The 12,342-nt window shown below is 45.0% G+C and overlaps 1 long non-coding RNA gene across 1 annotated transcript in view; it reads left to right on the forward strand.

The window, feature by feature from the left end:
• Positions 1-12,342, forward strand: part of LOC148147478 (uncharacterized) — a 116,992-nt gene that overhangs the window by 37,886 nt on the left and 66,764 nt on the right. The gene's annotated exons all lie outside the window — the stretch shown is intronic.

Here is a 12,342-nt window from a genome sequence, read left to right on the forward strand (position 1 = left end):
GTGGAGGATGTAATATGAGGGTCAGTTAGATCACGTGGCTAGACAGCTGGTTTGTGATGTAGCGTAACACTAACAACGTAGGTTCAATTCCTACAATGGCTGAGATTACCGTAAGGTACAGGATCAGAATTAGGCCATTCAGCCCTTTAAGTCTGCTCTGCTATTCAGTCATGGCCGATATGTTTCTCAACCCCATAAAGGGCTGGTGTGGACTGGAGGCAAGGTGCAGATGTAGACTGGGTTGGAAGGACTGTTACTCTGAACATTTTATTTTCTAATTTATTCCTTCGATCTGTAATGCTGGAATTTTTATTTCTTTAGTTTTCTAGTTTTTTTCCCTAAGAACAGGTATTGAAGAATCTGTACCTAGGTACCTTGTACTTCAGATGGCACCATAAGTGGCAACTTGTAAACTTTTCACTGGATTCTGACCATGTGTGACAATAAAGGTAATTCAATTCAAATTTTGATCCCTTTACTATAAATATCCCTCCTTCTCAACATCTCCCCTCAGCTGAGGCACGGTGACCTCCAGGTTAAACCATCACCAGCCATCTCTCTCTCTAAGAGAAAGCAGACCTACAGGACTATTTACGCTGGGGGAAGTGAAGTGAATCATAATGGTGCTAGAAGGGTCAGATAAAAAGGTTGCTGGGATTGTCCATGTTGATCTCTAGGATAATGTTATAAACAAGGAAACCCCAAAGAAAATAATTGTGTGATTTTTGTTTCAAATTCTTTTGAAGATCTGTATGACACAAAAATATTGGGTGACCAGAAAACAAACAACTCTTAAATTTAGATCTTATTTACTGTCAATTCTTGTCTTCATTTGTTTGTGGGATGTGAGTGTCACTGGCTAGGCCAGAGTTTGTAAACCATCCTTAATTGCCCTAAGGGTAGGTAGGAGTCAATAGCAATGGTGTAGGGGCAGGTTGGGAGTTGGCTGGACACAGATATTGCCAGGTACAGTTTGGTCAGAGAGATGTGTTTTAAGGAGTATCTGAACAAAGGGATGAAGTTAGAGAGATGGAGAGATGTGGGGAGTGATCTGCAGAGATTGGGAATTTCGCAGCTAAGGCATGAGCTGTCAATCACAGAATGATTAAAATGGAGGGATGTACAAAAAGACGAGAAAGGAGAGCGGTCTGGGGAGGGCAGTGGTGTGGTAGGGACTACAGAGATAGAGAGAGGCAAAGACCATGTGGGGTGGTGCTTGTTTGAAGATGATGAGAAGTTTTACATTTGAGATGTTGTTTCACTGGGAAGCAATGCAGGCCAGCGAGTACAGAGCTGATATTGAACAGAATTTGGCGTGAGTTAGGACGTGAGCAACAGAGCTAAGGTTTACTAATGGTGACCTGCCTGGAGGGATATAACCCAGTGAAAAATCTGGGCAGAATACATCGTGACCAACAGCGAGGGCAGAGGCAGGTCTCAGTTAACCCTGTATCTGAAAGAAGACACCCCTGAGCCTGCAGCACTTCCCTTGCTAGTGCGTTTTTGTGCTAGGTTTAGGTTATTTGGCCAGCTCTGCCTAATCCAATTCAACGAAGACATCTCCCTCATTTTCAGCTGGATAAGAACAGCAGCAGATACCCCACCCGCTATTGCCACCCTCCGTCCTCCATCATGCCTAAAGTGGGATCTGCTAACATTGTGTAGAAGTGGGATCACACCCTGTGGTGGGAGCTTTGAAGGGAGCCCCCAGAGGAGGTGTGTTCTCCGATTTTTGCATAAATTAAATGTCCTATTTTTAAATGAGTAGAACTGGAAAGTTGGCTGAGAAATCCTGAGTACATAGCTTGATTTGTTGAAGATTTCTGACACATTTTTGCGACCAAACATTTGCTCGCTAGGCCTGATTAGAGTCCCCTGGAGGTGCAGGTCTTAATGAGGTGCTTGTTCCATTTTCCCACATAACGCAGCTGTCTGTCAGGATGTTGAAACAAAAATCTTTTATAAGCAAAGGTTCTATTTTCTTTCTTTGGCCTAATTAACTCAGTTCAGTCAGCACTGTGCTGGCAGCTTCTCTTTCCTCCATTACATTTTCCATTTCAGGCCGGTATTGGTTGACTTTGGGTGTAATTTCTACCACATTTGGGGCCTGTTATTTTTCTGAGTCATTAATCACTTGGTACTTCTGTTTCCTTCATTCGTGGGATGTGGGGCATCACAGGCTGTGCCAGCATTTATTGCCCAGCCCTAAATGCCCCAAGGGCAGTTAATAGTCATCCATGTTGTTGTGAGTCTGGAGTCACACATGGACCAGACCAGTTAAGGTCCCTTCACTGAACAACAACAAAGGTGGTATGGGTGGCATAGTGGCTCACTGGGTAGCACTGCTGCCTCACAGCGCCAGGGACCCAGGTTCAATTCCAGCCTTGTACTGTGTGGAATTTGTACATTCTCCTCATGTCTGTGTGGGTTTCCTCCGGATGCTTTGGTTTCCAAAGATGTATGGGTTAGCTATGGGAAAGGCAGGCGTTACAGGGATAGGGTAAAGGGGTGGGATATTCTTCAATGGGCCGAATGGCTTCCTTCCACACTTCAGGCATTCTAACAGTGAACCTGTTTTCCAAGCCCCTTCATTTCTGAAGAAGAATCATAGCAGACTGTTTCTCTCTCCACATATGCTGAAAAACCTGCTGAGTTTCTCCAGTATGCTCTGCGTTTGTTTCAGATCTGCAGCATTTTGCTTTTTTAACATGAGTGAACCATAAAGTCATAGACACACAGAGCATGGAAACAAACCCTTTGCTCCAACGCATCCATGTTGACTGACCAGCTATTCCAAACTGAACTAGTCTCATTTACCTGCATTTGGCCCATATCCCTCTCAATGTTTCCTAACCATGTACCTGTCCAAATGTCTACTAAATGTACCCACCTCTACAACCTCCTCATTCCATACACGCACCACCCTCTGCGTGAAAAAATTGCCCTTCCGGTCCCTTTTAAATCTTCTTCCTCTCACCTTAAACCCAATACCCTCTAGTTTTGGACTCCACCACCCTAGGAAAGGGAGCTTTGCTATTCACCCTATCCATGCCCCTCGTGAATTTATAAACCTCTACAAAATCACCCCTCAGCCTTTCCATTGCAGATTTTTATTGAAATCTAATTTCCACCATCCGTCATGGGGATTTGATTCCATGTTTCCAGAATGTTAACGTAGACAACAGTGAGGACTGCAGATGCTGGAGATCAGAGTCTAGATTAGAGTGGTGCTGGAAAAGCACAGCAGGTCAAGCAGCATCCGAGGAGCAGTGCAAAAGCCCTTCATCAGGAATGAATGTTAGCATAGGCTCCTGGAATCCTAGTCCAGAGATATTGCCATGACTTTACCACTTCCCTCCAAGTCCCTCTCCAGACTTGGCTGACCCTCACAGAAGCCCCGCTGTGAGATTGCTGCACTGTCAGAGGCGCTACCTTTCGGAGGACTCACTAAACCAGAGTCCGAGCTTGTCATCTCGGGTGAACATCAAAGGTTTTGTTAGAGAGAAGAAGGTTAAGAGGTGACTTAATAGAGACATACAAGGTGATCAGAGGATTAGTTAAGGTGGACAGTGAGAGCCTTTTTCCTCGGATGGTGATGGCTAGCACGAGGGGATGTAGCTTTAAATTGAGGAGTGATAGATATTGGACAGATGTTAGAGGTAGTTTCTTTACTCATAGAGTTAGTGACTTTTGAGAAGATTTCCTCAGGGAGTAATAGGGGCGTGGAATGTCCTGCCTGCAACTGTAGTAGATTCGCCAATTTTAAGGGCATTTTAATGGTTATTGAATAAGTATATGGATCATAATGGAATAGAGTAGGTTAGACTGGCCTCTGATTGGTTTCACAGGTCAGCACAACATCAAGGGCTGAAGGGCCTGTACTGCGCTGTAATGTTCAATTTTCTATGTTCTATGTCCCTAATGCTGCCACTTAAAGGAAAGCAGGGGGAGCTTTGACCCATGCAGTGGGTCAGTATGGGAGCAAGGGAGACCTGAGAAGCTGATATCACTCTCCTTATAGCAGAGAAAGTTAGGAAAAGAGTTGGAAGAGGATCAATCATATCATAAAGTGTTTTGATTGAGTAATTATGTTCTTAAGGGCAGGTGAGTTGGTAACCAGGGACACTAATTGGAAAGAATGAAGGAGATAAATAGAAATTAGTTTCTTAATGCAGTGCGTACTCTGACCTGACCCCCTACCCCCACCTGTAAGGACAGTGGAAACAGATTCAACAATTAGATTTGGAAGAAAATTACCTAAATGCTTGAAGGAAATTGGTAAGAGGGTTAGGGAGACTAAGCAGGAAACATAAACTAGAATTAATTGGATTGTTCTATCACTTGAAAGAGTTCAGAAGAAATTTAAAAGGATATTGCCAGTATTTGAGGGTGTGAGCAACAGGGAGATGCTGAATAGGCTGGGGCTGCTTTCCCTGGAGTGTCGGAGGCTGAGGGGTGACTTTATAGAGGTTTATAAAATCATGAGGAGCATGGATAAATAGACAAAGTCTTTTCCCTGGAGTGGGAGAGTCCAGAACTAGAGGGCATAGTTTTAAGGTGAGAGGGGAAAGATATAAAAGGGACCTGAGGGGCAACTTTCTCACACAGAGAGTGGTGCGTGTATGGAATAAGGAAGTGGTGGAGGCTGATAGAATTAAGCATTTAAAGGCACCTGGATGGGTATATGAATAGGAAGAGTTTACAGGGATATGGGCCAAATGCTGGCAAATGGGGCCAGATTAATTTAGAATATTTGGTTGGCATGACAAGTTGGACCAAAGGGTTTATGTCCATGCTGCACATCTCTATAATGAGAAAGTGAGGACTGCAGATGCTGGGGATCAGAGTGGAGAGTGTGATGCTGGAAAAGCACAGCAGGTTACACAGCATCCGAAGAACAGGAGAATCAACATTTTGGGCATAAGCCCTTCATCAGGACTCTGTACATCTTTATGACTCCAATGTGACAGTCACTATGCGTCCAAAATTTTCCTACTTTATGCCACTCTGTGACATTTAATGACATCAAGGGATATGGGGATAATGTGGGAATCTGACATTATGGCAATAGATCAAGAACGGTGGGGCAGGCGAGAGGGGCTAAATGGCCTATTCCAGCTCCTTTGCTCCATGTTCACTGCACTCCTGTATTAGAGAGAAATGTGGATTGCATATCAGTGACACACACACAAGTACACTAGAAGAATCATGGCAGCAATGCCTCCACACTCTCGTTTGGATTCAACAGAAGGATCGATCAAGTAAATACTGGTGATCCTCTTGTAGCCAGCTCCGGCAAAATTCCTTAAAAATCAACTTTGATGGACTGCATATCAAGTCTGGATAGCAAAAGTGAGAGGGACTGAAAGGCCTGATCCTGTGAATAACACCTCAACCGTGTCAATTAGGATTGTCAGATTGGTGGAGGTGACCATGAGGAAGAGCTCAGGGGATGTATTCAAGATCGTTCCCTAGAAAGAAAATGATGTGGATACAACCAGGGATCAGGCTATCTCACATCGATTGATCTGTAATGAGGCAGGTTTAATAAATGATCTCCGAGTAAGAGATCTCTGAGGAAACAGTGACCATAACTTGGTACAATTTAGCATTCAGTTTGAGAGAGAGAAACATGGTTTGGGAACAGCCGTGCTAAACTAACTAAAGGCAATTACAAAAGAATGAGGGTAGAGCTGGCTGGAGTGGACCAGGAAAGGGGTTTAGCTGACTCGATGGACTGAATGGCCTACTTCCTCTCAAGTTCTTATGGTCTCACTCTGTGAAGATTTATTCATTTTTGGAACACGACTCTGCAAGTGGCAGTTAAAGTCAATTACAACAAATTACCATCCAAAATATTAAAGGGGAAAGGAAAGCTCTGACGATCGGATATGACCAAGAGCAGCTGTAAAGCTAGAAACAGCTCCAATGAACAGAATGCCCTCTTTCTAAGTTTGAAATGACAAAAGTTAAAGAAGTCCAATTCCTGAGCAGCATCTCACTATCTTAAATGCTCTTTGTAACAAAGATGCAGAGGAGCCAGTATTGGACTGGGGCGGTCAAAGTTAAAAATCACGCAATGCCAGGTTACAGTCCAACAGGTTTATTTAGAAGCACTAGCCTTCGGAGCACTGCTCCTTCATCAGGTAGCTAGTGGGGCGGAATCATACATCACAGAATTTAAAGCAAATTTGCTACAAATTCTCTGTCTTATAATCCTGCTCAACAGCTACCTGATAAAGGAGCGTCGCTCCAAAAGCTAGTGCTTCCAAATAAACCTGTTGGACTATAACCTTGTAACTTTGCAATGAAGGCGGTGGAGAGATTCGCTAATTAGTTGGAAATCATGTGACTCTTTTTTTAGGAGGCTGCAGTGGGATTCAGGCTAACATCCATTTCTGTCAGAAACATTAGGAAGGAGACAAGCATCTGTGCAGAGTCTGGATAAAATCAGAAAATCCAGGCAGTTGAGATGTAGCATCCTTTTCCTGGTAACTGTTAGATTTGCAATTGTAATCCATCTGGCAGAGCACTGCCTGGTCAGAATGAACCAGGAGCATGCAATTACCCTCAGTACAGATTATAATTGGCATCAAATTGCGACTGCACCATCCTGTGGGCTCGTCTTTATCGTCTGCAATGAGGGCAAATGTTGATAATTTCTGCAATTTGTAACTTGGGCCATAAAACCCTGTTATTCATAATTAAATACATCATTTGCACTTCATCAGCACACCTTTTGATTTGATTTATTATTGTCACATTTTCCTAAGTATAATGAAAAGTTGTTTTGTGTGCAGTACATGCAGATCATATCATTAAAAGACCCCACGATGACTGAACATAGTGAGGAATACAATGTTACGAGAAAGTGCACAAAAAGCAAGATCAACATTGGATTTGAAATTTGAGAGGTCCATTTAAAAGTTCAATAACAGCGGGGAAGAAGCTGTTCTTGAACCTTTTTGTATGTGTGTTTAAGCTTTTATATATTGTATGTATACATTTTATAACCATGGCAGTTCTGCACCCACATGGGATGTTGTGGCACATTGGATATTATCCCTAGCTTTGGGCCAGGGCTGCTTGGTTCAAGTCCCACCTCAGCATTTGATGGCCATAGGGACATGACCTAACAGGTCACTTATCCTTGTGTGGATCCTTCTGATGAGCCAAAGGTAAATCATTCGGTTTTATGTGATAGCTACACTGTAATCACCCCTGTCAAAAGATGCCACGTGCAAAGTCCTGCCCTCAGCACACCCTCATCCTGAGGACCTACTACCCACTTCACATCCAGTGAGACACTTTTGAAATGTAGTCCCTGTTGCAGGAAACACAACAGCCAATTTGTACACCCCAAGTTCCCACAAAGAGCAATGTGTTAAGCAACCTGTTCTTGCAGTGGGCGGCACGGTGGCACAGTGGTTAGCACTGCTGCCTCACAGCGCCTGAGACCCGGGTTCAATTCCCGCCTCAGGCGACTGACTGTGTGGAGTTTGCACGTTCTCCCCGTGTCTGCGTGGGTTTCCTCCGGGTGCTCCGGTTTCCTCCCACAGTCCAAAGATGTGCAGGTCAGGTGAATTGGCCATGCTAAATTGCCTGTAGTGTTAGGTAAGGGGTAAATGTAGGGGTATGGGTGGGTTGGTGTGGACTTGTTGGGCCGAAGGGCCTGTTTCCACACTGTAATGTAATCTAATCTAATCTAAACTATTGCCCCTGGGGAACTGAGAGAGAGCCCTTCAGTGTTTTTGAAATTCATCTGAGCTGGCAGACAGTGCTGTGGGTGTGTGAGTATGTAGGAGTGTGTGTGTAAGAGAGAGAGAGAGAGAGTGTATCATGCAGTGGGGTCACCTGTAGTGTGACAGGAACCCAAGGTCCCGGTTGGCAGGCCATTCCCATGGGTACCGAACTTAGCTTCTGCTCGGCCACTCTGCATTGTTGCCTGTCCTGAAGCCCGCCTTGGAGGATGGTCACCCGAAGGATCGAGGCTGAATATCCCGGACCGCCGAAGTGTTCCATGTCTGGGAGGGAACACTCCTGCCTAGTGATTGTTGTGTGGTGTCCATTCATCCGCTGTTGTAGCCTCTGCTCGGTTTCCCCAATGTACCATGCCTCAGTGCATCCTTGCCTGCAACGTATGAGATGGACAACATTGGCCGAGTCACATGAGTAATTGCCATGAAAGCACCAAAACAGACCCTTTGGTCCGACCCGTCCATGCCTTCTTTTTATATGGAGTGTATCGATTTTTTTACAGCCCTGCATGAATCCCACTCTTGCTCCAACTTTCATCCACTGATGAGTTGCAGGGTGTAACTCACTTCAATTCTAAAGGTCCAACTCTAATTTTTAGCCTGGGTCCCCTCTGTTCAGGAATGAAGCCAAAACTCTATGGATGCTGGAGATCTGAAACATAAAACAGCAAGCACTGGAGAAACTCAGCAGGTCTGGCAGGGAGGAATAGAGTGGATGTTCCGAGCTAATGGCACTTGTTCAGTTGCCAAGGTGACGGGAAGTCTCACTCAGTCGCACGTGATTGGCAGTGCTCCTTCAAGAACTCACTGAATATCTGTCAATCATTCATAAATTAAGTGAGAGCACCCAAGTGTAATGTCCCTTGAACCATTGACCCCTAGTTCCTGGGCGTGGGTACCTGGGGTCCTTTGAGTTATGGTCACACTCGGAAAGTGGTGAGGTCAAGGACTCTACTTTAAAGAACTCTGGTCAGTGCTTTCAGGGCCAGTACAGATGGAGTGCTGCACTGTCACATACAAGACCCTGCCGCACTCTCAGAATCACCTAGGTATTGCAAGAGTTTCAAAGGAGCAGAAGGCTTGGGCTGGGGGAATGCCCTCTCCTGGGGCTAATACTTCACACTCAACCTATTTAATTTCAAAGAAAATCTGATTAAGTAGCTATTATCTCAATAGGTTGCTCGTCATTCATGTTTTTCTCTTGGTGGCAATTTCCAATTGAGGCACACGACCGCCCAATTCTCCTGCCCCATATCTAGAAGTGTGTTGCGTCTTGGGGTAGTTCCTGGATTTTAACCAGGAACAGCTTTCCTGCCTGAATTCAGCTCCCTTCAGCTCACTGATCTATTTAATTCTGTAAAGATGGGGAATTCAAGCAGGGAGATCTTACTGGGTTACCCTGCCTGGTAACCACACTGCACACTTTATGTATCAAATGGGGCCTCATTTTTAAAAACCCCAACAAAAATCTCCTTTGTCTTTTGAAAGCCCAGTACAAGTAACTCTTTTTCCCCTGTGTGAATATTTCCAGACGAAGGGCTGCAAATGAAAACCAAATGAGAATTTCTACCGGGACTATTGAATTTCACAGTAAATGGGGTTTACCCTTGGAAGGAACTGTCTGTATGAAATGAATAACTTGCTCTGTGCATCCTGTATTTTTGCAAACTCTCCATTCGGCCTGGGGATCCCCTGCCACTTTGACAGATAAATGCAGCCAGGGAATTGAGTAAACGTCAGCTCCAGGACTATTTTGGAGCAGTTTTGTTTCAGGAAATTCCTTCAAGTGTTTTGTTCCAAAGTGTGTGTCCATCTGTTTGAGTGCGTCTGTCTGTGCGTGTATGTGTGTGTGAGCATGTGTCAGTTTGCGTGCTGTTGTATCATGCATGTTTGTGTGTGCGCGTTTGTATGTGTGTGTGTGTGAGCATGCATCTTTTTGTGGACACGTGTGTGTCTATGAGTGTATGTATGTGCATATCACTGTGAATATGTGTGAGTGGACGTGCATCTACGTGTCTGTACATGCATTTCTGTGTGCCTATGTCTGTGTATTTGCCAGTCTGACTGTCTCTGAATATGTCCTTCAGCATGTACCTGCGTGTGGGTGTGTGAATGTGTGTGGGAATGTGTGTGTGCTGAATGTTTGTCTGTGTGTGTCTGTACATCAACATCTGTATATATTTGTGCCTATATGTGTGATTGTATGAGTAGCTGGTGTGTGTGTGTGATTGTCAGTGAGTGTGTGTGAGTGTGTGTGTGTATGTGAGAGTGTGATTGTCAGTGAGTGTGTGTGTGATTGTCAGTGAGTGTGTGATTGTCAGTGAGTGTGTGATTGTCAGTGTGAGTGTGTGAGTGTGTGTGTGTGTGATTGTCAGTGTGTGTGTGATTGTCAGTGAGTGTGTGATTGTCAGTGAGTGTGAGTGTGTGTGTGTGTGATTGTCAGTGTGTGTGTGATTGTCAGTGAGTGTGAGTGTGTGAGTGTGTGTGTGTGTGATTGTCAGTGTGTGTGTGATTGTCAGTGAGTGTGTGTGTGTGTGTGTGTGATTGTCAGTGTGTGTGTGATTGTCAGTGAGTGTGTGATTGTCAGTGAGTGTGAGTGTGTGAGTGTGTGTGTGTGTGATTGTCAGTGTGTGTGTGATTGTCAGTGAGTGTGTGATTGTCAGTGAGTGTGAGTGTGTGAGTGTGTGTGTGTGATTGTCAGTGTGTGTGTGATTGTCAGTGAGTGTGTGTGTGTGTGTGTGATTGTCAGTGTGTGTGAGTGTGTGTGTGTGTGATTGTCAGTGTGTGTGAGTGTGTGAGTGTGTGTGTGTGTGAGAGTGTGTGTGTGATTGTCAGTGAGTGTGTGTGTGATTGTCAGTGAGTGTATGTGTGTGATTGTCAGTGAGTGTGTGTGTGTGTCTACATTTGTGTGTGATTGTCAGTGAGTGTGTGTGTGTCTACATTTGTGTGTGATTGTCAGTGAGTGTGTGTGATTGTCAGTGAGTGTGTGTGTGTGTCTACATTTGTGTGTGATTGTCAGTGAGTGTGTGTGAGTGTGTGTGATTGTCAGTGAGTGTGTGTGTGTGTCTACATTTGTGTGTGATTGTCAGTGAGTGTGTGTGATTGTCAGTGAGTGTGTGTGTGTGTCTACATTTGTGTGTGATTGTCAGTGAGTGTGTGTGTGTGTGTGATTGTCAGTGAGTGTGTGTGTGTGTCTACATTTGTGTGTGATTGTCAGTGAGTGTGTGTGTGTGTCTACATTTGTGTGTGATTGTCAGTGAGTGTGTGTGTGTGTCTACATTTGTGTGTGATTGTCAGTGAGTGTGTGTAACATTGGTCAGTTGGTTTGGTATTAAACATTCTCTTGCTGATACTTTGCTGCATCCTGTGTTTGACTTTGCGGCCTCTCTCTCTCTCTCTCTCTGTGTGTGTTCTGTCTGAAATGAGGAGTGAGGCAGTGAGGATGAGGGGAAACAGGTGCAGAGTCTTTCACTGCTGCAGATTCAAACTTACACAACTTGTCCCTTGTCACATTTAATATAGAAGACCGGAAAAAGCTGATCGGAATCACTGGGACTGAGGCCAAATCAATTTGCAGCAACATCTGCATCACCGACTCGGGTAATCCTCAGATGGATTATGTCAGTAGACCTACCCAGGCATCTACTGCACAGGATCAAGACACCACTCCCTCACTCACCTCCCCCTTCCCTCCTGTTCTCTTTCAAACCTATTCTTCGATCCATGTGCCACTTCCTTCCCCCCCGCCCTCTTGCCCCTCACACCTCTCGGTCATACCTCGGCCATCTCAACCATCCCCTCTTTGCTGTCCCTCCACACCTTCCCCTTCACTCCTCCCAGCCCCTCAATCCTGCTGCTCCCTTCCTGATCTCATACACCTTGTTCCTTTGTCCTTCCACCCTCTTCCTGGTCCTTCCTGACTTAACTATTTATGCTTTCCACTTCCTTTCCCTCCCTTCCCTTTACGCTCTTTCCTTCTTGCCCTCTCCTTCACAATTCCCTCCTTTTTCCCATCTTTGCTCCCTCTCTCACACCTTCCTCTTGCTCTGTAAAGATGTGAAAAGGTTCATTGCATGGATTGAGGCAGTCAGGACCTCCCACTGGAGTGACGTTACAGAGACTGGATCAGAGTAAAGGAGAAGATTTGGGAGACAGACCAGTGGCATTGTGCGCTCCTCATAGTCTCTGGGATAGTGGCGATCCTTTTTGTACAAGCTGGAAATTGTGGGTGAAGGGCTTCCGGATGAAGGGCTTATGCCCGAAATGTTGACTCTCCTGATCCTCGGATGCTGCCTGACCTACTGTGCTTTTCCAGCACTACTCTCTCGACTCTGATCTCCAGCATCTGCAGTCCTCACTTTCCATGAACTGGAAATAGTTGCTTTCATGAAATAAGTCTCATATTGTTCACTCAAAAAGACTCTTCCACTTAGATCCAGAAGATGGATATTTTAATCTACATGAAGACACTTTGGATTGGAAGGAAGCCAACACTTCTGAGATGGTTTTATGGATGGTCATTCATACTGATGGGTGGGGGAACTCACTATATCCCACACGCAGTCCCCTCACAATTTCTTCTCCC

This window comes from Chiloscyllium plagiosum, unplaced genomic scaffold, assembly GCF_037043375.1.
Source record: "Chiloscyllium plagiosum isolate Xiang-an unplaced genomic scaffold, Cpla_swu_hap1 HiC_scaffold_16, whole genome shotgun sequence".
Taxonomy (NCBI): Eukaryota; Metazoa; Chordata; class Chondrichthyes; order Orectolobiformes; family Hemiscylliidae; genus Chiloscyllium; species Chiloscyllium plagiosum.